Raw genomic sequence first — 27,561 nt, forward strand, 5'->3', positions numbered from 1 at the left:
GTGGATAGGTGATAAGTTGTCCGGTTGTGGAAACCCCCTTTAAGCCTAGATCACACAAAGCCTTGTTGAGCTATTTTTTCTGTACATTTTTTTAAAATGCAGAAGTCAAATGTTGGCTGTGAGGGTAAAGGCAGAATATGATTTTTAAAGCCATTTTATTACGACTATTTTAGAGAATTCTGCATTTAAATCACTAAATTCTCTATGCAATTTCTTTTTTGAAATGCACATGTAACATGTATGAGGTCTATAGAACTGGACTAAGAATACTTTTAGAACCATTTCTTTAAAATGACCAACACAATTGCACTAAAAACAACATGACAGGCATGTATTTGTTTGCTGCAGTTCTCTTTATATGACACTGGTACAGATATTTTATGATGGATGCTGTTTTGGCCACCATATGACACCATAAGGCATCGTAGAAACTATATGTTTTCTTCAGATTTGGGGAGGATCAGCAGCTAATCCAGTTGTGTTGGCTCATTTTCTTGTGTTTTCATTTTAGTGCTTGTTATTTAAATAAATGGAATGTAATCTAACCTTACAGTGATGGAACAGCGTTGTGTAATCCGCAGGATCCACATGTAGGTAATTCAATGCCTGCCGATAATGAAGGTAATTACTGGAGATCAATTTAGTGCACTATATTGTAAAGCTCTGAATCAGTACACCATGAAACAGTGCTCCAGACATGAAAACCAGAGCTTGGTAACATACTGGCAATTCTGTAGTGATAAGTTATTGTCATATATATGTATACTGTTACCATTCATATTAGTTATTATTATTAGTAGTAGTAATTTCTAATTTAGAAATGTATTTTTAGTCTCCATCAGTTGAGGCATAACGTTCTCTGGTTGCATGCTGCTGTCATTATTTTCTCAACTGGGTGTCTCATTATGTCAGCCAGGTTATATCCAAATTCCTGTGATTAGAGTTTCCTGTTACTAAAATATAATCAAACCATTTGAAGTACTTTTGAGACAAATTTAATTTCCTCAATATATAATACCATGAATCTTTCCTCTGCTAAATGTATACACAACTAGAACTATGTATAAGAAATTATATCCCACACTTTTTGCATTTGTTTCTCGCATTTCTATGCCTGCAGCGAATGACAAAAACATGTGTGATGAAAGATACCAAAAATTCCATCATCTTCAGATCTCAAAAATTACATTTTATCCCAGTAAAAACTCTTACCTCTCCCCATCAGCTCATTCCTGATTCCCCTAGCTTCTCTCCTCTGATTCTCCTGATTAGTTGCTATGTAGCAGCCAATAACCACCTAGTAGTTTAAATGGGGTACTGAAGGGTCATATCCATCGCAAGGCCCTCAGGGGCTGTGCCAAATACGGAGCCTGCTGTGCTACCCACCACCAAAAAATTTAAAGCTAAAGAACGAGCCACAGCTGTCACTGAAGAGAGTTATATTCATAAATATTCAGACAACTAGTACTGAGCTTAGTAGTTATCAATGTTAGTTTATGGGTAATGCAAAAATAGTAATTGTGGTAATGATAAATGTTGCTTATTCACACGGATAGCATTTTCGTATCACAATAGTAAATAAATTGTAAGAGAACTGCAGAAAAATCTATTAAACCTGCTTTATCCTACAAGTTACACACACACACATACACACACACACATACACACACACACATACACACACACACACACACACACACACACATACATATATATATATATATATATATATATATATATACAGTACTGTGCAAGAGTTTTAGGCAGTTGTGTAAAAATGCTGCAAAGCAAAAATGCTTTCAAAAATAGAAGTGTTAATGTTTTTTTCATCAATTAACAAAATACAAAGTGAATGAACAGAAGATAAATCTAAATCAAATCAATATTTAGTGTGACCATCATTTGCCTTCGAAACAGCATCAATTATTCTAGGTACATTTGCACAAAGTCATGGATTTTGTAGGATTATAGTCAGGTGTATGATAAACCAATTATACCAAACAGGTGATAATGATTATCATTTTCATATGTAGGTTGAAAAACAGTCATTAACTGTAAGGGTATGTGCACACAATAACTGCAATTATGTCTGGAATTACGGATCTGTTTTCAGGAGAAAACAGCTCCTGAATTTCAGACGTAACTGCATGTACTCGCGTTTTGCGGGGCGTCTTTTACGGACGTAATTTGGAGCTGTTCTTCATTGGAGTCAATGAAAAATGGCTCCAATTACGTATCAAGAAGTGTCCTGCACTTCTTTTGACGAGGCTGTAATTTTACGCGCCGTCTTTTGACAGCGACGCGTAAAATGACAGGTCGTCGGCACAGTACATCGTAAAGCCCATTGAAAGTAATGGCCAGATGTTTGCCGACGTTTTGGAGCCGTTTTTTCAGACGTAATTCGAGGCGTAAAACGCCTCCATTACATCTGAAAATAGGTCGTGTAAACCCAGCCTTACAAAAACAGCTGTGTAAGAGGTTTAACACTGGGTGATGAGGTTGGGGAAGATAATTGTAATGGCGGGGTAGGGAGACAGACAGGTGAGCCCTAATCTACCCGCCACTCAGTCCCTGCCTACTTGCAACGGCCCGTCCTAAGCGACGGCGTACAACTGGGCGACAGTCCCTACACTCACTAAGTGCACGACAGACAAACAGACAAGGGTACACAAAAGCTAAGGGAAATGGGGCTGTTGCCCACGGCAACCCCGTGAGCAACAAGAATAGTGAACGAGCCGAGTCAAACCAGGAGTGGACGAGGTACAAAACGCAGAGCAGGAGAATAGTGAACGAGCCGAGTCAAACCAGGAGTGGACGAGGTACCAAACGCAGAGCAGGAGAATAGTCAGTCAAGCCAGGGTCAATATGAAGCAGAAGACAAGTAGTAAGCAGCATCAGCAGAGTTAGGAAACAGACTGAAAGAATCACAGGCAAAGGAGGAGCAGGAAGTGAAGGTATAAATAGACAGAGGGCGGGAGCTAGCTCCGTCTGGCCAGGCTGTAATAGGCTCTCCCACTCCTCAGCCTCCCCGACTGATTGGTGGAAGAAGGGGTCACTCGACCAGACTTAGGAGCAGGTGCAGAGTGAGTAACAACGGGCGTCGACACAGAAGCTGTGTCAGGCAGATCTTTACAGTACCCCCCTTTTATGAGGGGCCATTGGACCCTTTCTAGGTGGACCTGGCTTATAGGGGAACCGAAGATGGAACCTCCTGAGCAATACTGCAGTGTGAACATCCCGGGCGGGTACCCAAGTCCTCTCCTCAGGCCCGTATCCTCTCCAATGGACCAGGTACTGGAGAGAGCCTTGGACCATCCTGCTGTCCACAATCTTGGCCACCTCGAATTCTACCCCTTCAGGGGTGAGAACAGGGACCGGAGGTTTCCTCGAGGGAGCCAAGGACGGGGAGCAGCGTTTCAGGAGGGAGGCATGAAACACATCGTGTATTCGAAAAGACGGGGGTAACTCCAGTCGGAAGGAGACAGGGTTAAGGACTTCAATGACCTTGTACGGCCCTATATACCTGGGAGCAAATTTTTTGGACGGGACTTTAAGGCGCAAATTTCTTGAAGACAGCCACACCAGATCCCCGACCGCAAACAAGCGGTTAGCAGAACGTCTTCTATCTGCCTGGGTCTTTTGTATGCTCTGGGACACCTCTAGGTTCTTCTGAACCTGGGCCCAGACTGTGCACAGTTCCCGATGAACGACATCTACCTCAGGATTGTTGGAACCACCAGGTGAAATGGAGGAGAACCGTGGATTGAACCCAAAATTACAGAAAAAGGGGGAGACCCCTGACGAGTTACTGACCCGGTTATTAAGGGAAAATTCAGCGAGGGAAATGAAGGAGACCCAATCATATTGACAGTCAGAGATAAAACACCTTAAATATTGTTCTAGAGACTGATTAGTCCTCTCAGCTTGGCCATTAGTTTCAGGATGGAAGTCCGAGCAGAAGGATAGATCAATCTCCAACTTTTTACAGAAGGCTCTCCAAAACAATGAAACAAATTGTACCCCTCTGTCAGAAACAATATTGACAGGAACCCCATGGAGACGCAGGATGTGTTTGATAAACAAGGTAGCCAACGTCTTAGCATTGGGTAGCTTCTTGAGGGGCACAAAGTGGCACATCTTACTGAAGCGGTCCACTACCACCCATACCACCGACTTGCCTTGAGATGGAGGCAGATCGGTAATAAAATCCATGGAGATATGGGTCCAAGGTCTCTGGGGAATGGGCAAAGAACATAGTAAACCCGCTGGTCGGGACCTGGGAGTCTTGGACCTAGCACAAATTTCAGAAGCGGCGACGTAGGCCTTAACGTCTTTAAGCAACACAGGCCACCAATAGTCTCTGGCAATGAGGTGCTTGGTACCCAGGATGCCTAGATGGCCAGATAGTGCGGATTCATTATTTTCCCTGAGTACCCTTAGCCGGAATTGCAGGGGAACAAACAGCTTGTTCTCAGGAAGGTTCCCGGGAGCTGAACCTTGATCAGCCGCAATTTTGGAGACTAAGACAGAATCAACAGAGGAAATGATTATACCTGGGGGCAAAACACAAGCAAGATCTTCCTCCGAAGGAGGGCTGGCCATGAAGCTACGCGACAGTGCATCAGCCTTAATATTTTTAGACCCAGCCCTATAGGTGACCAAAAAGTTGAATCTAGTAAAAAATAACGCCCATCGAGCTTGTCTCGGGTGTAGCCTCTGGGCAGATTCTAGGAAAATCAGATTCTTGTGGTCGGTAAGGACCGTAACCTGGTGCCTAGCCCCCTCCAGGAAGTGGCGCAACTCTTCAAATGACCATTTAATGGCTAAGAGTTTGCGGTTGCCAATGTCGTAGTTACTCTCAGTGGGTGAGAACTTCCTGGAGAAGTAGGCACAGGGATGGAGATGGGTGAGGGACCTGGTACCCTGGGACAAGACAGCACCCACTCCCACCTCGGACGCATCAACCTCCACGATAAATGGCTCCATTTGGTTAGGCTGAATCAGCACTGGGGCCAAGATAAAGCACTTCTTAAGGATCTCAAAAGCCTGGACCGCCTCTGGAGGCCAATGGAGGAGATCAGCACCTTTGCGAGTGAGATCCGTAAGAGGCTTAGCGATGACCGAGAAGTTAGCAATAAATCTCCTGTAAAAATTAGCATACCCCAGGAAACACTGTAATGCCTTCAGGGAGGCAGGTTGGACCCATTCCGCCACAGCCTGAACCTTGGCAGGGTCCATGCGGAATTCATGAGGAGTGAGGATTTGACACAAAAATGGTATCTCCTGCACCCCAAACACACATTTTTCGGTTTTAGCAAACAGCTTGTTTTCCCAAAGGGCCTGGAGCACCTTCCTGACATGCTCAATGTGGGAGGACCAGTCCTTGGAAAACACTAGGATGTCATCAAGGTACAATACAAGAAATACCCCCAGGTAGTCTCTTAAAATCTCATTTATGAAATTCTGGAAGACCGCGGGAGCATTACACAACCCAAAGGGCATGACGAGGTATTCGAAATGACCTTCGGGCGTGTTAAACGCAGTCTTCCACTCATCCCCCTCTTTGATGCGGATAAGGTTATAAGCCCCCCGTAGATCAAACTTAGAGAACCATTGGGCCCCCTGAACCTGATTGAAGAGATCAGGAATCAAAGGAAGGGGATACTGGTTCCTTACAGTGACCTTATTCAAGTTTCGGTAATCAATACACGGCCTAAGACCACCATCCTTCTTCCCTACGAAGAAGAAGCCAGCACCTACCGGCGAAGTAGAGGGGCGAATGTAACCCTTGGCCAGGCATTCCTGGATATACTCTCTCATGGCTTCACGTTCGGGACAAGAAAGATTAAATATCCTACCCTTAGGGAGCTTAGCTCCTGGTACCAAATCGATTGCGCAATCGTATTCTCTATGAGGAGGTAACGCTTCAGAGGCCTTTTTAGAAAAAACATCAGCGAAGTCCTGAATAAACTCAGGTAGAGTGTTCACCTCCTCAGGGAGAGAAATAAAATTAACAGAAAAACATGACGTCATGCATTCATTACCCCATTTGGTAAGATCCCCAGTATTCCAGTTAAACGTGGGATTATGCAACTGCAACCAGGGAAGGCCTAAAACCAAATCGGACGATAATCCCTGCATAACCAGTACAGAGTACTGCTCCAAATGCATGGAGCCAACAAGGAGTTCAAAAACAGGGGTATGCTGCGTAAAATAACCATTAGCAAGAGGAGTGGAGTCGATACCCACTACCGGAACAGGTTTAGACAAATCAATCAATGGCATAGCTAGAGACATAGCAAATTCCACAGACATAATATTAGCAGAAGACCCTGAATCCACAAAGGCACTGCCAGTAGCAGACCTACCACCAAAAGAGACCTGAAAGGGAAGCAAGATCTTATTAGGTTTCATATTTACGGGAAATACCTCCCTGATGATCACTTAGGCGCGGAAGTTCTTCCGGCTGCTTATTCTTACGCCTAGGACAGTTGTTCACTTGATGCTTGTCCTCCCCACAGTAGAAGCAGAGACCATTCTTCCTGCAGAAGTCTCTACGTTGTTGGGGAGACACGGAGGCCCCGAGTTGCATTGGTTCATCCGAGTTTTCCGTGGAAGAACGAAGCAACGGAACTTCGGGAGCCATCATGGGGGAGCCAGAGGAGAAGGCACAAAAACGTTCCAGTCGTCGTTCCCTGAGACGTCGGTCAAGTCGTACCGCTAAAACCATAACCTGATCTAGAGAGTCAGAAGAGGGGTAGCTAACTAACAGGTCCTTCAGGGCGCTCGACAGACCCAATCTAAACTGGCACCTCAAGGCAGGGTCATTCCACAGGGAAGCTACACACCACTTCCTAAAGTCCGAACAGTACTCCTCAACGGGTCTCTGACGTAAGGTCACCAGCTGACTCTCGGCAAAGGCAGTCTTGTCAGTCTCGTCATATATGAGCCTGAGAGCAGAAAAGAAATGATCAACAGAGGAAAGTTCAGGGGCGTCGGGAGCCAAGGAGAAGGCCCATTCTTGGGGCCCGTCCTGGAGCCGGGACATAATTATACCCACTCGCTGGCTCTCGGAACCTGAGGAGTGGGGCTTTAGACGGAAATAGAGCCTACAACTCTCCCGAAAGGAGAAAAAAGTCTTCCGGTCCCCTGAGAACCGGTCAGGCAACTTGAGGTGGGGTTCAAGGGGTGAGGTGGGGGGCACTACCGGGTAGCATCTTGCTGGTTGCCGCTCTGAGCCAAGGCTTGGACCTGTAGGGAGAGGCCCTGCATTTGCTGAGCGAGGGTCTCAAGGGGGTCCATAGTTGTGACAGGGACCAGGGTAGAAAAGGTATATGGGCCTGTGATTATGTAATGGCGGGGTAGGGAGACAGACAAGTGAGCCCTAATCTACCCGCCACTCAGTCCCTGCCTACTTGCAACGGCCCGTCCTAAGCGACGGCGTACAACTGGGCGACGGTCCCTACGCTCACTAAGTGCACGACAGACAAACAGACAAGGGTACACAGAAGCTAAGGGAAATGGGGCTGTTGCCCACGGAAACCCCGTGAGCAACAAGAATAGTGAACAAGCCGAGTTAAACCAGGAGTGGACGAGGTACCAAACACAGAGCAGGAGAATAGTCAGTCAAGCCAGGGTCAATATGAAGCAGAAGACAAGTAGTAAGCAGCAGCAGAACCAGGAAACAGACTGAAAGAATCACAGGCAAAGGAGGAGCTGGAAATTAAGGTATAAATAGACAGAGGGCGGGAGCTAGCTCCGTCTGGCCAGGCTGCGATAGGCTCTCCCACTCCTCAGCCTCCCCGACTGATTGGTGGAAGAAGGGGTCACTCGACCAGACTTAGGAGCAGGTGCAGAGTGAGTAATCACGGGCGTCGACACAGAAGCTGTGTCAGGCAGATCCTTTACAATAATTTCATGTTACAGGTCCACGATAGCAAGACTAAGCACAGCAACAAAAAAAAAAGTTAGTTACAACTAACAGTTACAACGTTGAGGACTGTAGATGCAGACGGCCAAGGAAACTTGCAGCAGATCAGAGACACATCATGCTTACTTCCATTCGAAATCGGAAGATGTCCAGCAGTGCCATCAGCTCAGAACTGACAGAAACCAGTGGGACCCAGGTACCCCCATCTACTGTTCGGAGGAGTGGCCAGTAGTGGTCATCATGGAAGAATTGCAGCCAAGAAGCCATACCTTTGACACGGAAACAAGGCAAGGTGACTCAACTATGCACAGGATATAGGAATTGGGGTACAGAAAAATGGCAGCAGTTGCTCTGGAGTGATGAGTCAATCAGAAGGCAGTTTGTTCGCCGAAGGGCTGGGGAGCGGTGCAATAATAAGTAAATATGGGAGGATTCCTCCCGCTCACCGATATGTATATCCAGACTTGGACTGCGCACAGATCCACGTGGCAGCACACGGTACAAAGACAGCAAAAACGGAAGAATAGGATCCAGCGCTGTTTCACTAAAAGGAATGATATTCCAACTTTATTTCAGACAAAAAGTAAAATCCACTAGGAGTAAGGGTTGTGCCATGACTAAGGACAGGTGATCTGTCTGAAACGCTTAGGCTTACTGCTGAAGCAACCGCCCTTACTCCTAGTGGATTTTACTTTTTGTCTGAAATAAAGTTGGAATATCATTCCTTTTAATGAAACAGCGCTGGATCCTATTCTTCCGTTTTTGCTGTGCAATAATAAGTGTTTGCAGGCACCAGTGAAGCATGCTGGAGGTTCGGTGCAAGTTTGGGGCAGCTTTTCAGCAAATGGAGTTGGCGATTTGGTCAGGATTATTGGTGTCCTCAATGCTAAGAAATATAGGCAGATACTTATCCATCATAAAATACCATTAGGGCATGACCACACGTGGCGGATTTCCTCCGCAACTGTCCGCATCAATGCCGCACAGAATCTGCGTTGCAGATTCTGCTGCGGATCTGCACAAAATGTGCAGAAAATTGATGCGGACTGGCCGCTGCGGACTGCAGGAAAAGTGCTTCCCTTCTCCCTATTCAGTGCAGGATAGAGAGAAGGGACAGCACTTTCCCTAGTGAAAGTCAAAGAAATTCATACTTACCGCCCGTTGTCTTGGTGACGCGTCCCTCTTTCGGCATCCAGCCCGACCTCCCTGGATGACGCTCCAGTCCATGTGACCGCTGCAGCCTGTGCTTGGCCTGTGATTGGCTGCAGCCGTCACTTAGACTGAAACGTCATCCTGGGAGGCCGGACTGGAGACAGACGCAGGGAGTTCTCGGTAAGTATGAACTTATATTTTTTTTTACAGATACATGTATATTGAGATCGGTAGTCACTGTCCCGGGTGCAGAAACAGTTACTGCCGATCGCGTAACTCTTTCAGCACCCTGGACAGTGACTATTTACAGACGTCTCCTAGCAACGCTCCCGTCATTACGGGAGCCCCATTGACTTCCTCAGTCTGGCTGTAGACCTAGAAATACATAGGTCCAGCCAGAATGAAGAAATGTCATGGTAGTAAAAACAATACGCTCCGCAGCACACATAAGATCTGCGGACTTCATTGCGGAATTTTGACTCTCCATTGAAGTCAATGGAGAAATTCCGCCATGAGTCCGCAACCAGTCCGCCACTGCTCTGCAACAGACAGAGCATGCTGCGGACACCAAATTCCGCTCCGCAGCCTATGCTCCGCAGCGGAATTTTCAGCCTCGTCTAAACGAACACTGCTAAATTAAAGTGTAAGTCAATGGACAAACGGCTCCGCTGCGGATTAACGCTGCGGAGTGTCCGCAGCGGAATTTCAGTGAAATTCCGCCACGTGTGGTCATGCCCTAAGGGAGGCATCTAATTGGCTCCAAATTTATTCTGCAGCAGGACAACAACCCCAAACATACAGCCAATGTCATTAAGAACTATCTTTAGTGTAAAGAAGAACAAGGAGCCCTGGAAGTGATGATATGGCCCCATAGAGTCCTGAGCTCAACATTATCGAGTCTGTCTGGGATTATGTGAAAAGACAGAAGGATTTGAGGAATCCTACATCCACAGAAAATCTGTGGTTAGTTCTCCAAGATGTTTGGAACAACCTCCCTGAATAAATTATGCTGTTTTGAAGGAAAAGGGTGGTTACACCAAATATTTATGTAATTGATATTTAAATTCTGATTATTCACTTTGTATTTTGTATATTGATAAAAAAAACTATTAACAATACTATTTTTGAAAGCATTTTTACTTTGCAGCATCTTTCCACAACTGCCTAAAACTTTTGCACAGTACTATATATATATATATATATATATATATATATATATATATATATGTATATAAACAAAATGAGGCTTGTGCGTATAACTACAAAGAGGTAGCCTTACATATTAAATGGGTCATAGGATTTTGAGTACAGTATAATTGATTTGACTTTATGTGTACTATTTGTACATTTACTGTTTTTATTACATTGTTTTATAGATGCATATGAAATGTGCTTGTACAACAATAAAGGAATCAATGGAACTTCTAAGATGTATAAAATCAAGCAGTTCTTTTGCCCAGAAAGCTTTGTGGACTCTAATGAAATCGTACACAACAAAAGAACAAAAGTTTTGTTTTTGTTTTTTCCCATAAACACTATGTCGAGTGAATTTAGTAATGTTACTTCAGGAAAGGATACGTGTAAAGCCCCATAATTTTCTTTTAGTGTAGGAAGTTGCTTGACTGTGTCTCTTACATTAAATCTGATCCTTTCACCTATGTTCTGTTTTATGCCTATACTATATCCTTGCAGCAAAAGGAAAACCAGGCAAATGTATATTTTTCAGTAAGAAAATTAAAAATTAAAATCACCCTTTCTGTTGAATTGGAAGCTATGGGCACACATTCAAGATTGTGTTTTCAAGATTGAAAAATAGATCTTTTATCTATCTCCAGTAGAAAAATATTTCTTTTAACAAACAGTAGAAAACTGTCTTTAATTCTCTCCATTTTTTTTCACTATCTCCCTGGCAGTGAATTGGCGAAGCCCAAAGCCTTAAGAATCATTTTGTAACCTTATCCAGTTGAATTAGCATCAGCAGATATTTATCTGGGACTCTCATGTCTTCTGAAAGAAAAGCAAAGCATGAATTCATAAAGAGGAGATTTTGATAGAAAAGACTCAGGATTAGAGCACTCAAACTGGAAACTGATTGTCACCCCTTTGATCAATGCCCCTGACTAGTGTCTAATGCAGGCTTTTTGAAGCCCATGTTCCACAAAACACAGCAGCAGGTAGATCTGTCACTTTTTAGGGATGTCAAACGGATTTCAACCTGCTCGAGCATGCTTAGCAAAACAGTCAACACATCTCATGCAGAATATAGTGCTAGATAAGAACTATAAGATGCTTTACCCTCCCTTGCACCAAGCTTCTTTGAGGGATTGCTTCATTGAGGGATGGACGTAGGGATTGTGCTGGAGTAAAAACATTGGCAGGGTCTCCTCCATGATAATAAGTTTGAGAATAACTGTCTGAACTGATAATATTAGTTTCATATACTTTTTTTGGCAAAGATATTCACTGTTGGAACACTCCAGGTAAAATGTATGCAAGAATTGTAAAGGGTTCAATTTCTTGAACCAATTCATTTGGATTATTTTCTGAGGTCCATATATTTTCATGAAACATTTTGATACAGTTTTTCAGATGGCCATGAAATCTTGTCTAGTAATGTCCAAAGGCACAGATTGGCATTTCCATAAACTTTTAATGCTGACTTGGATACTGGAAAAATGTGCAGTACAAACATGTAGAGAAAATATAACTGAGAAATTGTAAAGTCCCAATTAAATGCCATATGTCACATTTTGAGCCATCAAACACAACCTTGAAAACTCACTACTTCAGACAAGATTACAACATGGTCTATGGTATCCCTTTAATGAGTTTTACAGGACTTAAATATTGATAACCTATGCTTAGGATTAGCCATCAATATTTGATCCGTGGGGTAAATCTCTCGGAACCCCTGCCAGTCAGTAGCAGAGTGAAGGGGCTGCATAAAGTGTAAGGGCTCTTGCATACAAGGCCTCCTGAGTCCCGTCCATGATCTGTGGAAAGATAGGGCATGTTTTATCTTTCCATGGATCGGAGAACCGGGTCAGTTTTCACAAGCCCGATTCACCCACTGAAGTGAATGGTCCATAAAAACAATCGGGTGCCACTTGAATGCCGTGAAAAACGGCCCGAACGGAACTCAGTCATGTGCAAGAGCCTAAAGAGTGAATAATGATAACTTAAAAAAAAAGGGAATAGGGATATAGACTTCTTGACATACACTCCAGTTAGTGACAAACATCTGTATTTTCCACTGGTGTCTTAAAATAAGATTTATTTAAATATTATTCTGAAATGTTTCTGATGATTCATCAAATTCCTTCTATAAAAAGGACAAAAAAATAGACAAGTATCAACCTCACCAATTACGACGATAGCTAATGTATAAAGAAAGTGCAAAACATAAAAGTAGGATAACCATTTGTATGGCAAAACAACTAAATGTTTAATTCTTTCCGATGTATCTCTTGTAAAGGGAAAGTGAAATGTATTCACTGTTGTCTTTCTTTAAAATAAAAGTATTTAAAGAGGAGCGGTCATCTCTCCTGATATGCCTGTTTTATAATATACCTGTATTCCCCATAATATAAAAATGCTAGAGCATCTTTTCCTAGAACTCTGTGTTGTGCTGTTCCTCTGTTATTACTCCTAGAAACTTATGAATTCATTTACAACTGGCTTTTACCAGCTGATGGGTGTGTCCCTACACAGTCTGACACTATATTGATTTCTATTGAAACCTAAATATAAGGGAGAAACAGGTATTTCTACCTTGAGATGATACCAGAGAACTACACTACCCAGAATACCTTGTTTTTCCAACATGTTCATAGACTATAAAATAGCCTGATTTATACCAGATCAATATTCACTGTACACAAAACACTGGATTCAAGAATGAGCCCATTTAGAGTGCATGGCCATATTATAACATAATAACATTATAAATATCCAAAATTAAGAATTTTTTTATTTTGAAGTTTAAAAATATTGAAATTCTTTCCATAACAGCTATTACAGGTATTAAAACCTTCAACGATGAAATGCAATGAACAAAGACTATTTTTCTATGTACCTATCTCTCTCATTAAAAAACATTTTTTTAAAAATAAAGCACCATAAGCTGTGTCTCGTTTTGTAGCTCATCCCCAATCAAGTAAATGGGTCTGAGCTGCAATACCAGACATAGCTTTTTGACAAGAGTCGCTCTCTTTCTGGAAAAAAGCACACTCTTTTTTCTATTCCCTTAAATCTATAACCGCCTTAATTCTTTAAAAACTCATTCAGGCGAAATAATTTCACGTCCGAATGGAGAGCAACCGGACTGAACACTGACCCATTATAGTTAATGGACCAATTCTGACATCAGGGTTTTTTTTACGGATCATCCATTTTTTTACGCAGGAATAGCCCATAGAGACAATGGGTCTAAATGGAAAACAGAAGGCCACACAGATGCCATCCTTTCTATTCCATTTTTATGGATGCTTGCCTGAAGACACTTGAGAAGTGAAACCAGGAAGTAGTGCCAGAGCAGTGTGGTATGGAATATGTCAGAAGTAAAAAATACGAACTAAAAAAAATCTCACAATGCTCTCTATACTATAAGCCATAGAAAATGGTGGTTCTGCAGTTATGTGAACATCCTGTGGGTGTTTTCAGTAGCTGGGGGAAATTAAGGATATCCTCTGGGTTTTTTTGTGGGGTTTTTTAACGGACTTGAAAAACAGATAGCACCCTGATGCTGAAAAAATCTGACAAACGGAAGGCAATAGCAGAAAAAATGTATGCAAACTGATGCTAAACTTTCAGTTTTTCACAGACTGAACTCGGACAGTTTTAACAACATTCGTCTGAATAAGACCTAACGGAAGACAGAGCAGAACTGAAACACAGACGCGTTATCAATGCATAGCATTCATACTTTACTTGTATAAATGTAATTAACCAGAAACGTCTGCTGGGTGAAAGGGTTGGGAAAGGAGAATGAGGGCTCTCTCCTGCCTTGGAGACCTGAGAGGCTCCCTTTGGGTGGTTAGCCCCATGACAGCTAACATGGTTAACAGAATGTAGCTGTCAATTAGCTACGTTTCTGTCCCACAAATTAAAGTAAAGGTTCACCTTCGATCAGCCTCTAACACATGATGAAGTCATGTTAGGACATGTCATCAGTGCTCTGGCCATGCACTGGGACCCCCTATAATGTCATTAAGTAGGTGTCCCCTTGGTGCGGCATGCCCATTTGTTATTTGTTCTCAGATTTCTTAAAATCTCCAAGTCTGATGAAGGTCTTTTTAATTCAAAACAGTGAGACTGTGGATGTGCATTACAGTTCTTTTGTCTTCAATGAAAAAAATCCAACAATACACTTAGCAATGCGAAGATGTTAGCGTTCCAGCGCATAAATCCCCACCAACGACAAATTCTGATATGTCTTAATGACTTGTTAGAATATTTTCAAAGGTGAATTTCTTAAGGGCAGAGAAGTCTGGAGCACAAACCTCTGATCTTCCAATATCAAGACTACGCACTGATATGGTACATAAGCATTCAGAGGGGACCATTGAAAACATGTATAACTAAATTCGTTTTTTATTGATTATAAAATCTATAGGCTTTTATCCTTCATTTATGCCTGAAGTTTTCATGTATGATGCATTCGAGTTGCATTATTTTACAGTCTGACTATAAATAAGGTTCTTTAACTACGATGGAGTGTAATTACATTTCAAGTTGTTGTTAAGTATGCTACTAGTATGTTGGAAAAAATCACGGGTGTGGAAATTTCTATGTAGAGTAATATTTAGTTCCACAAATCTTACCATCCTGACTTTAACTGCCCCTGGGGCTTAAAACATCAGCAGTGCAACTAATGTTCAATAGACAGAACACCAATAATTGTATTTTATCCTGCTGGCACATAATCTGACTATATTGGGCTTTACATTATTCCTGATATCTTTAATTAGAAAAGCAGCAAACAAACTGCTCCTTGAACAGACAATTACTGAATATTAATGGCTGCATTTTCTGTAAACTAAAAAAAAACTTTCACGTTAAAGAGGTTGTATAAGATTAGTACAAGAGGTCTGTTTAATTTTGAAAAAACAGTGCCATATTCTGTGTCTGGTATTGCAGCTCAGCACCATTCACTTGAATGAGGATTAGCTGCAAAACCAAACATAGCCCATGGACAAGAGTGGCGCTATTTCTGGAAAAAAAAAAGCAGACCTCTTTTTTTAATCCCAGACAATCTCTTTATGCGTACTTTTATCCATGGCATTTCCGATGGTTTTATTTGTTTGATTTCTGTACATCATTTTATAAACCATTAATGGTAATTGTGGAAGGAAAGTCTGTGAAATTTTAAATAAACGGCATCTGTGTTAAAGTTGAAAATAAATACCTACTTACCTTTCAAGAGTCCCCATTGATGATTCCCTGGTCCCCCACTGCTTTTTTTACTGCGATGATTAGTTGTCCAACTGGTCACAGCAATGATGTCATTGACATGTCACTGCTGCAGTCAGTGATTGGCTGTTATGGTCCCATGTTGAGATGATATGTCATTGTTGCAGTGATCTAAACAGAGACTTGCAGGGCACCAGAGAACCTTTGAAGCGGGAGTAGCAGGGGATTTGAAAGTTAAGTAAATAATTTTTTTCTTTCAATTTTAACACATTTTATTTTAAAAATGTAAACTCCATGAGTTGCAATTATCCTCTGCTAAACAAGGCATGTTATAAAGAATTAGAGGCATATGACACATTTACCTGTGTTATATTGTGTTGTGTATATTGCCAATACCAGCAGTCTTTAATCATCTGACAGATTTGCAGAACATTGTTGGAGTATTTGAAATTTACAGTAGCCTTGCGCTGTTCATGTGTATTAACATAATTCTCCATCGGCTAAGGGACACTAGATAAAGGAATCGCTGTTAAAGCTATTTCATAATTTATTTGTGTCGTTTCAGAAAATATCCACCAACACTTTCATAGCTAGCTAGATCTAACCACTGTGCCATAACTATAGATAGATATCTAGATTATTAATATCATTTATCAACTTCTGGTGAAAAAAAAATCTCTTTATAGGAGGAATTAGGTACAAAATGTCATAATAAAAATGATCGTAATCATAGGAATAGAAATGCTAGTTACACATCACCTTAATATCAGAAGGGAACTCCCATCTTGACTGATTTGTTTCCAAGATTATCCAGATGTATGTGATATGTAAATTTCAATCTAGGAGAAAACACAATTAAAATGTTTACAATATGATATAGAATATGTAATGCAACTATAGAAAAACTGTCACAGAACTAACAAAACATATTCTCATCTACTGTACAAACAATTGTCATGGTAAATAGACTACGATACATTGTTATTTTCACACCAGTACAACAACTTTGTAAGGCAATGTTCACATCAGTGTCAGGTTCCGTTCATCGGTTCCGTTCGAGCTTTCGGAAAGGAAACAAACGGAGAGCAATTGCAACGGAAGCATTAATATTGAAATGAATGGTAATGCAATCAGAAGCCATGGTTTCCGTTTGGCTTTCCGTTCATCGGTTCCTCTGACTGAAAGGTCAAATAGAATACATGAACAGAAGCCTGTCGCTGATTTGAACAGGCCCAAACAATACAGAAATTGTATCTCTTTATGGGAAGGAACTATAATGGATATTTTTCAAAACTCATGTAAAGTAAAAATTGAACAGTTGCCCATGGCAACCAATCAAGTTGCAGCTTTCAGTTAAAAAAGGGCATCTTAAAAATGAGGACTGGATGCTGATTGGTTGCTATGGACAACTGCTCCACTTTTCCTTTGCACCAGTTTTAATAAATCTCACCCATTGTCTTACAACATCTAGTAGCAGATCAAGCATGCTTTTTTTGGATTTGCCAAAGATAACTGTACTGAGTGGACCCACCCTAACTCTCATCTCCATGACCCTAAATCGTATCACTTATTAGGGTAAGGCCACACGGAGCGGCCCTGACACGGTCACAACGCGGTCAACAACCGCGCTGGCCCTATGTAGGCGCGGCTGCCAAATACTTTGCTATGGGGTATTCCGGTTACATGCTCATGTGCACTGCTGCTCCATTCATTCTTTATGGGAGCGCCGGAGGTAGCCGAGTGCAGTGTTCGGCTTTTTCCGGCGCTGCCATAGAGAATGAATAGGGGGTAACTTGTTGTAACTTGCAAAATCGTGCCATAAGAGTGTATTAATTCATGGCCGCACGATTTTGCAGATAAAGGGACAGTTTACCCGCATTAATGTGCGGCCACTAACAGCCTATTTGCCAGTCGTACTGAACATGGTGCCGGAGCGGTTGTTGGCCACATTGCGACCATGTCAGGGCCGTTCCTTGTGGCCTTATCCTTACAAAGCACCTACCAGAACTGTTGAGAAATAAACAAGTGAGAGCAAAAAGAAAGATCGCTGCCTATTAAATTTGTCTCTGGCCCTGTACAGCCATTCAGTGACCCCAGGGGGTGATACGTGTACTTTTCTTCATGTTATCACCCCTATTATCAAACAGAGACGACATGTGATTTCAGATTGTCATATTTAGGCTGGTGTTTATTTTTTTTTCAACTAAAGGGGTGAAAAGATGAGGCATGACTTGGATGTTTTACTCAAATCACAATCATGGATATTTTTGGTATCTTCTGTTCTGGTGAATATGTGAAGATATTTGCATGTAGACATAGGCATATGTGACATGTATGAACTCTGCAAATACTGAACCATTTTTTAGGAGGTGTTGTGTGTGTCAGATATTTAGCTATAAACATAAATTTTATGCATTTTTTGCACAATGTTACCCTTTGATGCAAAATTGTTTGAAGGCACCCATGAGTGTAAAGTTCTGGGTCACAATTTCACAATGTGCCTGGAGTTTACTTTCTTAAAATATGTAAGTAAGGGGATATAGTATGATTATTTTATTTTATAATTTAGGTATTTTTTTTAAATGTAAAAAGTGTAAAAACTGCTACGGAGTCGAAACGGTTAACGTGCAGTACATACTATATGCTCTTTCATGTCCTTGACATACATGCAAAGATCACTGGTGACCAACCCTTCAGTCAATATCCTAAATGCAAACAATTTTCTCTGTCACTATCTTCAGAAAAGCAAAATTAGGCAAACATATACAGAGGAGTTAAGAGCTGTTATTGATATTGTGCTCATTACATTGTATATTTGACTCCACATATTTCATAGCAGTTGTCATTACACAAATAAAACAAAAAAAAAATGGAAAGACCGATGGCCACTTATCCCAATGAAGCAGAAGGAATGAAAACTATCCAACAACCATTAACATCTCTCACATGTTAATTGACTGGCAATAAGCCATAAAGGTTATATTCAGGAGTACTTGTGACTAAAAGATTTATACTCTGTTCACATCTGCGTCATGGCTTCATAATGAAAGACGTGACACTCTGCTGGATTTTTTTGATTTGTATGACTGATCCCAACGGTGCCTTACAGATCCCATTAACTTTGGGTTGGGGTTCCGTCAAGGTTTGCATGCTGTGCTATTCTTTCTGTCAAATGTGACAGAACTGCCGACGGAGGCTCCAAACATAAAGTGGTAGTGAGAGACTGAGTGAAATGAGTGAAATAGGGTTTACTGTCTCTTTTGAAACGATCTCGAACAAAATAGACAAATTAAAAAACAGTGGGAGTGGGCTTAGTTCAAGAAGGCTTGATTTTAAATGATTGAGAAAGACAGCTAAGACAACTAATACTAAATTCACACCGCGTTTGGTTTTTATGTTAGGCGGGACCAGTTGAAACCGCTTCACTAAGAGTATAGATACTGTTGATGTATTCTTCTCTATACCTATACATTGCATACATCTGCCATAGATGTCATACCAAAACAATATACCCCACAGTATGCATTTGTTCATTAAAATCTTTGGGCATGTCAGCATATACATGAGGAGGGTGCTGTGAATTTAGCCTTAGAGAAACTTAATGTGTTTAACTTTTTTATGTGTATATAATAGTAATTGATTACAATTGTTAAGAGAGTCTAGTAAGACTGTTAATGCAGTTGCTTCTAAAGTTTTAAGCCAAAGGTAGTGCAAGGGGTGTAATAATCACAGTTGTCAGGGCTGCGATTGCAACCGGGCCTGAATCTTTAAGAGGGCCTGCCAGCCCCAGATGAGTGCCTCTTACTATGGCTGAGCAGAGAGCCATTGGCTCCCTGCCCCACCACTAACTCTGGTAAGCCACAGTCTGACATCCTGGCTCAGGCAGGGTGATGACTTCACTGCATTGCACCACAGGTAGAAGACGCAGTAGCTCATCAGGGCTAGGTGAGTTTATTAATATTTTTAAACATTATTGGTGCAAAAGGGGGTACTATTAATGGATGAGGCGTGCCTATTTACTATATGGGGCACCTATCTAATATATGAGGGACCCTACTAATATATGAGGAGCCTAACTACTCTATGGGGAAGCCTTACTACTATATGGGGCCTAACTACTATATGGGGTCACCTATCTACTGTATGGGGGCCTAACTACTATATGGGGGCACATAACTACTATACAGGGGCCTATCTACTATATGGGGTCACCTATCTACTGTATGGGGCTTAACTACTATATGGGGCACCTAGCTGCTATAGGGAAGCACCTAACTACCAACATGGGACACAAATAAAGAACTACTATATAGGGGGACAAAAGACGACTACTGCTGTGTGGGGGGCACAAAGGAAGACACTGTGTGGTGGCACTATTACTGTTTGGGTGCACTATTACTGAATTGGGCATTAAGAGGAGCACTGCTACAGTGTGGGGCCTAAAGAGGGTACTAGTACTATTTGGTAATAGCTGGGGAGGGTGCTGAAATTCTGCAGAGACAAGTTTTGGCTGCAAGAAGTCGTCATGGTGGTCTGGCCTGGATGAACTGGATGTAACTGTACTGTATTCACTTACATGGTCTGTAAAGCTCCTGTGTAGAACGGTATCTTGTATTATATAGTCATTGTATGGTGGTAATATTGGTATTTGTGATTTTTTTTTTCAGTAACAGTATATTATTATTATTCAGTCACTATGTAGTGGTAATAAGTGGTCACGGTTAGGGATGTACGATGCATCGAAACATCGATACTGTTTTGATACTGTGCACCCTTAAATGGTTCGATACCGTTATTTCATGTATTTCGATACTAAGCTGTGCGGTCACACAGCTTAGCATTGTAACACATGAATGTTGTTAGAGCGGGCTGCGGCTGTGTAATACATGTGTAATACAGCCATTCCACCACTCCTGAGTCCTGACAAGTGCGCACAGTCAGCATGATGTGATGCGTCCGGCGCTGCACTAATGAGCGGCGGCACTGAAGACAGAACATGGCGGACACACTGCAAAGCACCCCCATGTTCTGTCTTCATTGCCTGCGCCCCCGCTCATTAGTGCAGCGCCAGCCGCATCACCTCATGCTGACCGCGTGCGCACTTATTGTCAGGAGCGGGGCAATGGCTGTATTACACAGCCGCAGCCCCAATCTAACGGTGGAGATGAGAGAAATCTCTCATCTCCGCAGTTATTCCCCTGAATGCTATGATCAAAGCTGTCACAGCATTCAAGGGGAAAATGAGAAGGGAGATGCCCCTTGGCTCGCTTCACAGGAAATCCCTGTGATGCGATTGAGGGACATACCAAATATTGGCAGACAGCCCAGGGTCTATATTAAAGTATAAAAATAAAGTAAAAACATAAATTGATGTTAAATAAAAAAAATATACACATACACCTTTTTTACAATAAACATTAAAATAAGTCTCAATACATAAAATATACACATTCGGTATTGGCGCGGCCGTAATAACCTACACAACAATTTTTTAGCGTGATTTATGATGTGTACGCTGTAAAAAAATAAAATAAAAACTGCTTTCTTTCACTTATTGTGAGGCACGAGATGTGATGAATTTAACCACCATGTGCCCCACATTAATAGAATGGAAGAACTTATTTTTTTTTTATTACTGTTAGCAAAGTATCGTTTTGGTATCAAAATCGGAATACTACACGAAGTATCGGTATCGAAGTCCAAATTCTGGTATCGTGACAACCCTAGTCATGGTGTGGCTGTATTATTCAGTAACAGTATGATGGCATTATTTACTCACTATGTGGTGGTAATATGTGGTCATAGTGTGGCGGTATTATTCAGTAACTGTATGGTGGTATTATTCAGTTACTATCGAGTAGTAATATGTGGTCATGGTGTGGCTGTAATATTCAGTAACAGTATGGTGGCATTATTCAGTCACTATGTGGTAGTAATAAAGTTGTAGCCATCTTTATCTTGAATCTTAACGCATTAAATACACAGTTGTAAGAAACTTTAACTCGACTTTTTCAATGAATTTTTATTGCCTTTTGTTGTGCGTAGAAAAATCCACCTGGAAAAGAATGCTTAAAAGCATTGTATGGAGGTATTTTTCAGTAACAGTAACGCTTCATTCACACGACAGGGTCCGAGTGTCGGCCGATGAAATCGGCCGTTTTGGGCCGTTTTTCCCGGCCGGTTTGCATCCGTTTTGCATCCGTTCCGATTCCTTTCCGAGCCGTGTTGCCTGTTTTTAACGCCCGATTTTGACCCGTTTTGCAGCCGTTTTTTTTCCCTGTCCGTTTTAAAATCTGATTAATTTCATTTAAATTTGTTGCCACACACAGCCCTCTGTAGATAATGCCACACAGCACCCTGTAGGTAATGCCACCCAGCCCCCTGTTGGTAATGCCACCCAGCCCCCTGCAGGTAATGCCACCCAGCCCCCTGCAGGTAATACCACCCAGCCCCCTGCAGGTAATGCTACCCAGCCCCCTGCAGGTAATGCCACCCAGCACCTGCAGGAAATGCCACCCTGCCCCCTGTAGGTAATGCCACCCTGCCCCTTGTAGGTAATGCCACCCAGCTCCCTGTATATAATGCCACCAAGTCCCCTGTAGGTAATGCCACCAAGTCCCCTGTAGGTAATGCCACCAAGTCCCCTGTAGGTAATGCCACACAGCCCCCTGTAGGTAATGCCACACAGCCCCCTGTTGGTAATTCCACCCAGCCCCCTGTTGGCAATGCCACCCTGCCCCCTGTAGGTAATGCCACCCTGCCCCCTGTAGGTAATGTCACCCAGTCCCCTGTAGGTAATGCTACACAGCCCTCTGTTGGTAATGCCACCCAGCCCCCTGTTGGCAATGCCACCCTGCCCCTGTAGGTAATGCCACCATGCCCCCTGTAGGTAATGTCACCCAGTCCCCTGTAGGTAATGCCATACAGCCCTCTGTTGCTAATGCCACCCTGTCCCCTGTTGGCAATGCCACCCTGCCCCCTGTAGGTAATGCCACCCAGTCCCCTGTAGGTAATGCCACACAGCCCTCTGTTGGTAATTCCACCCAGCCCCCTGTTGGCAATGCCACCCTGCCCCCTGCAGGTAATACCACCCTGCCCCCTGTAGGTAATGTCACCCAGCCCCCTGTAGGTAATGCCACCCTGCCCCCTGTAGGTAATGTCACACAGCCCCCTGTAGGTTGCACCCATCCCCCCCTTCCAGGAGAAGTCACTGACTTCAATGTCCATATATGGACAGTTTAGTCACTGACTTCTCCTGGAGAGGAATCCCCGGCCATAGGGTCGGAGATTCCGCTTCTGAAATGAGTGACGTCACTGTGTCCATATATGGACTGTGTAGTCACTCACTTCTCCTGTAGCGGAATTCCCGGCCACGGGGTCGGGGATTCCGCTTCAGAAGTGAGTGACGTCGCTGTGTCCATATAGGGACAGCGTAGTCACCCACTTCTCCTGTAGCGGAATCCCCAGCCAAGGTGTCGGGGATTCCGCTTCAGAAGTGAGTGACGTCGCTGTGTCCATATATGGACAGCGTAGTCACTCACTTCTCCTGTAGCGGAATCCCCGGCCAAGGTGTCGGGGATTCTGCTTCAGAAGTGAGTGACGTCGCTGTGTCCATATATGGACAGCGTAGTCACTCACTTCTCCTGTAGCGGAATCGCCGGCCAAGGTGTCGGGGATTTTGCTTCAGAATTGAGTGACGTCGCTGTGTTCATATATGGACAACGTAGTCACTCACTTCTCCTGTAGGGGAATCCCCAATCCCCGGCCGGGGATTGGAGATTCCGACTTCTATAGGGAGCGTAAAAAGACCCTCCTCCTCCTCATATGCACTCTGCACTGTGAGGAGGAGGAGAGAGAGCGCGAGCGACGGAATACATGGCCATCACTCGGGACACATTCCGGTGATGGCCGTGTATTACCCGGCCCCATAAACTTCTATGGGAGCCAGGCGGCCGGGTAAACGGCTGAAAATAGGGCATGTCCCATTTTTTGACGGACAGGTTTCCCGGGCCGTCAAAAAAATCGGTCGTGTGAATAGCACCATTAGGGGTCTATTGTTCCTAATGCAGCCGGGTGACGGCCGATTTCTGAACGTCCACCACCCGGCCGGGAAACCCTGTCGTGTGAATAAGGGCTAAGGTGGTATTATTCAGTCACTGTGTGGTGGTAGTATGTGGGGGTATTATTCAGTATGATGGTATCATTCAGTTACTATGCAGTACTAATAGTGTAGAATATTATTCATTAACAGTATGGTGGTATTATTCAGTCACTAGTTAGTGGTAATATGTGGTCACGGTGTAGCGGTATTATGTAGTAAAAATATGGTAGTATTTTCAAAATGTATTTTTATTCATTTTTACACAATACAAAGAAAATATGCAAACAATGCAAAATTAAAGAAAATGGCCCCAAGATGACATATAATTTACAGAGTGACATATCTCACACATAGAAGTAGGGCAATCTGCCAGTAAAAAATATGGTAGTATTATTCAGTCACTACGTGGTGGTACTATGTGTCCATGGTATGGAGGTATTATTCAGTAACAGTATAGTGGTATTATACAGTCACTATGTGGTAGTAATATGTGGTCATGATAAGGCAGTATTGTTTGTCCCTTGTATAGAGGTATCATTGGTAATATTGGCCTTGGTATACTGGGTTTTGTTTAGTTACAGTATGTTAATATTTGTTCCTTGTATAGTGGATAGTGATATTATGTGGTAACTTTATGACTGTATAATTCAGAGGTACAGTATATTGTCATACATAAAAATTGTCTTATAGCTAGGTTCTCTTTGAGACTCGTAGCGCCACTTGAGCCCATGCATCTAAGCAGTAAGTCGGGGAAAGGGGGGGCAGGTGCAAAAATTTGACCAGGGGCCCATATGACTGTAATTACGACACTGAGGAGTGTAGCCTACATGGAGAAGCATTTGCTGAAAACTGCAAGATTCTCCTCTTTTTGAGTCCATTCCTAGTTTTGGTTACTTCGTTAAAATGGCAAGTGTTAACTGGGTCTAATACACTTTCCACACACAGCAGCCACCTTCCTGACCTACAAATGTGCAAGCTTCTAATAAATAATTTTGTACTTGTGTATATATTATACCAAACAACATTTTGTGTATGCATTCAAAATTTCTATATGCCCCTTCATGCCAATTACGGTGTGTTCACATCAGCGTTAGGTTCTGTCAGACCTTTCTGTCAGGGGAACCCATCTACGGAAAGGCAAACGGAAACCATAGCTTTCCGTTAGCATTACCATTGATTTCAATGGTACCGCTTCTGTTGCTAATGTCTCCGTTCCGTAAGGTATCTGTTTTTTTCACAGAATCAATAGCACAATCGACTGCACTACTGTTTCCGGCAAAAAAAACGGATACTTTAAGGAACAGAGACAAACAGAAACAATTAGCAACGGAAGCATTACCATTGAAATCACTGGTCATGCTAACAGAAAGCGATGGTTTCCGTTTGCCTTTCCCCTGACAGAAAGGTCTGACGGAACCTATCAATGGAACCTAATGCTGATCTGAACAGGTCCTTAGAGGTAGAATCTGGTGGAATTGCTTTGACAGGGCTATAATTTATTTAAAGCTTTCTAAAAGAGATTGTAAATATGATAAAGATAAAACAAGGTCTGGCATCTGCAGTTAGCAGACCCAAGATAACACTACAATAAAATACAATTGTTTCAGTAAATAAAAGAGAGATGAATGATACTGGCCAGGTCTAGCAGCAGAATGTAAATGTTGTGCTTGTGAGGGTATGTTCACACGCTTAGCAAAAAACTTCTGAAAATACGGAGCTATTTTCAAGGGAAAACAGCCCCTGCTTTTCAGCCATTTTTTTAAGCAAACTCGCGTTTTTCACAGTGTTTTTTATTACTGCCGTTTTTGGAGCTGTTTTCCGCTAATGAAAAACGGCTCAAGAAATGACATGTACTTCTTTTTTCTTTTTCAAAACGACCGTGTAAAAAAGCGCGCATTATTTTCTTGCACAGGGGTCCACTGCTTCCTGTATCCGCTCTTGTATTATACTTCAAAATTTCCAGATTCATTCATGTTCAGCAACTTCTAAGGCTACATTCACACAAACGTAGCCCACCTCGGATGTGAAAAACTGAAGTTTTCCACGTCCGAGGTGGGCCCGTGCAGACCACGATGTCACGGATCCCCCACAGACTACAGATGTCCCCCATAGACATGTCCTATTTTTCAATGGAGTGTTCACACGCTCCGTTGAAACAACGGTCGTGTGAACGGCTCCATTGAAATGCATTGGTCCATGTGACGGCCGTTGTTTTAACAGCCGTCACACGGACGGCATTCACGTTCGTGTGAATGAGCCCTAAGTTTTACTTAATGGCTATTTATGGTATTTCATCATCAAATATGTCTAGTCTTTCCTATAAGGGTAAGTTCACATGTAGCGTAAATACTGCATATTTTCTGCAACGGATCTCATTGCGGATAATCCGCAGCATAAGGCCAGATTCACACGAACGTTGCGTTTTTGCGCGCGCAAACAACGCAGCGTTTTGCGAGCGCAAAAACCATTTGACAGCTGCGTGTGTCATGCGTGTCTGATGCGCGGCTGCGTGATTTTCGCGCAGCCGGCATCATAGAGATGAGGCTTGTCAACGCCCGTCACTGTCCAAGGTGCTGAAAGAGCTAAATCTTTCAGCACCCTCGACAGTGAATGCCGAACACAACAGCGAAAAACCTGTAAAAAAAAAAAATAAAGTTCCTACTTACCGAGAACTTCCCGGCCGTTGCCTTGGTGACGCGTCCTTGGTGACGCGTCCTTGGTGACGCGCCTCTCTTGACATCGGGCCCCACCTCCCTGGATGACGCAGCAGTCCAAGTGACCGCTGCAGCCTGTGATTGGCTGCAGCCTGTGCTTGGCCTGTGATTGGCTGGAGCTGTCACTTGAACTGAAGTGTCATCCCGGGAGGTCGGACTGCAGGAAGGAGACAGGAGTTATCGGTAAGTTAGAACTTCGTTTTTTTTTACAGGTTAATGTATTTTGGGATCGCAAGTCACTGTCCATGGTGCTGAAACAGTTTAACTCTTTCAGCACCATGGACAGTGACTATCTCCTGACGTCGCGTACCGATAATTTTTTTGCCGGGATCGGCCAAAACGAGTTTGGCCGAACCCGGTGAAGTTCGGTACGCTTGTCCGGCTTCGCTCATCGCAAAGACACTCCGTTTGGATGTTCGGAAACAGAAAAGCACGTGGTGCTTTTCGGTTTTCATTCATCCTTTTCACTGCTGTTGCGCGAATCACGCTCGTCCCACGGAAGTGCTTCCGTGTGGTGCGCGTGATTTTCACGCACCCATTGACTTCAATGGGTGCGTGATGCGTGAAATACGCAGAGTTATTGAACCTGTCGCGCTTTTTGCGCAGCAGACAAACGCTGCGCAAAAAGCACGGACTGTCTGTACTGCCCCATAGACTTGTATTGGTCCATGCGTGCCGCGTGAAAACCACGCGGCCCGCACGGACCGAATACACGCTCGTGTGAATCCCCCCTAATGCAGTAGCAGCGAAGTGGATGGAATTTGAACAATTCTCATTCGCACACTGCGTAAATGATGAGCGGAAAAAAAGCTCAGAAATTGACCTGTGGTGTGTTTTTTTTAATCCACAGCATGTCAATTGTATTTGTGCAATTTCATTTTTTTTTACCAGATTTTCCCTGTTGAATTCAATGGGAAGTTAAAACCCGCAACAAATAGCAGATGTTGTGATTTTTTGCGGCGAAAAAGCCGCAACTCAGAAAAAAATAAATCTTAGACTTACCCAGAATTCTGTGCTTCTTCATCAAAGTGGTCACATGGTATGAAACGTCATCCCAGGAGGCTGGCCTGCAGGATGTCAGAGGGACGCCTCGCCATGACTACGTAAGTATGAAACTTTTTTTTTTCATGCATTATAAGTGACAGCCAGCATGGTTTTACTAAGGACAGAAGTTGTCAAACCAATCTGATTTGTTTTCATGAAGAGGTGAGCAGAAGCCTAGACAGAGGGGCCGCTGTGGATATAGTGTTTTT

At 42.9% G+C, this 27,561-nt stretch overlaps 1 protein-coding gene across 1 annotated transcript in view; it reads right to left on the reverse strand.

Annotated features, from left to right (window-relative positions):
* The window catches only part of CNR1 (cannabinoid receptor 1), a 109,192-nt gene that overhangs the window by 39,486 nt on the left and 42,145 nt on the right, over window positions 1-27,561 (reverse strand). The window contains exon 2 of the mRNA XM_075862137.1: window positions 16,253-16,332. The gene's annotated coding sequence lies outside the window, so the exon portion shown is untranslated. The remainder of the gene's footprint in view (window positions 1-16,252; window positions 16,333-27,561) is intronic.

This window comes from Rhinoderma darwinii, chromosome 4 (genome assembly GCF_050947455.1).
Source record: "Rhinoderma darwinii isolate aRhiDar2 chromosome 4, aRhiDar2.hap1, whole genome shotgun sequence".
Classification (NCBI taxonomy): domain Eukaryota; kingdom Metazoa; phylum Chordata; class Amphibia; order Anura; family Rhinodermatidae; genus Rhinoderma; species Rhinoderma darwinii.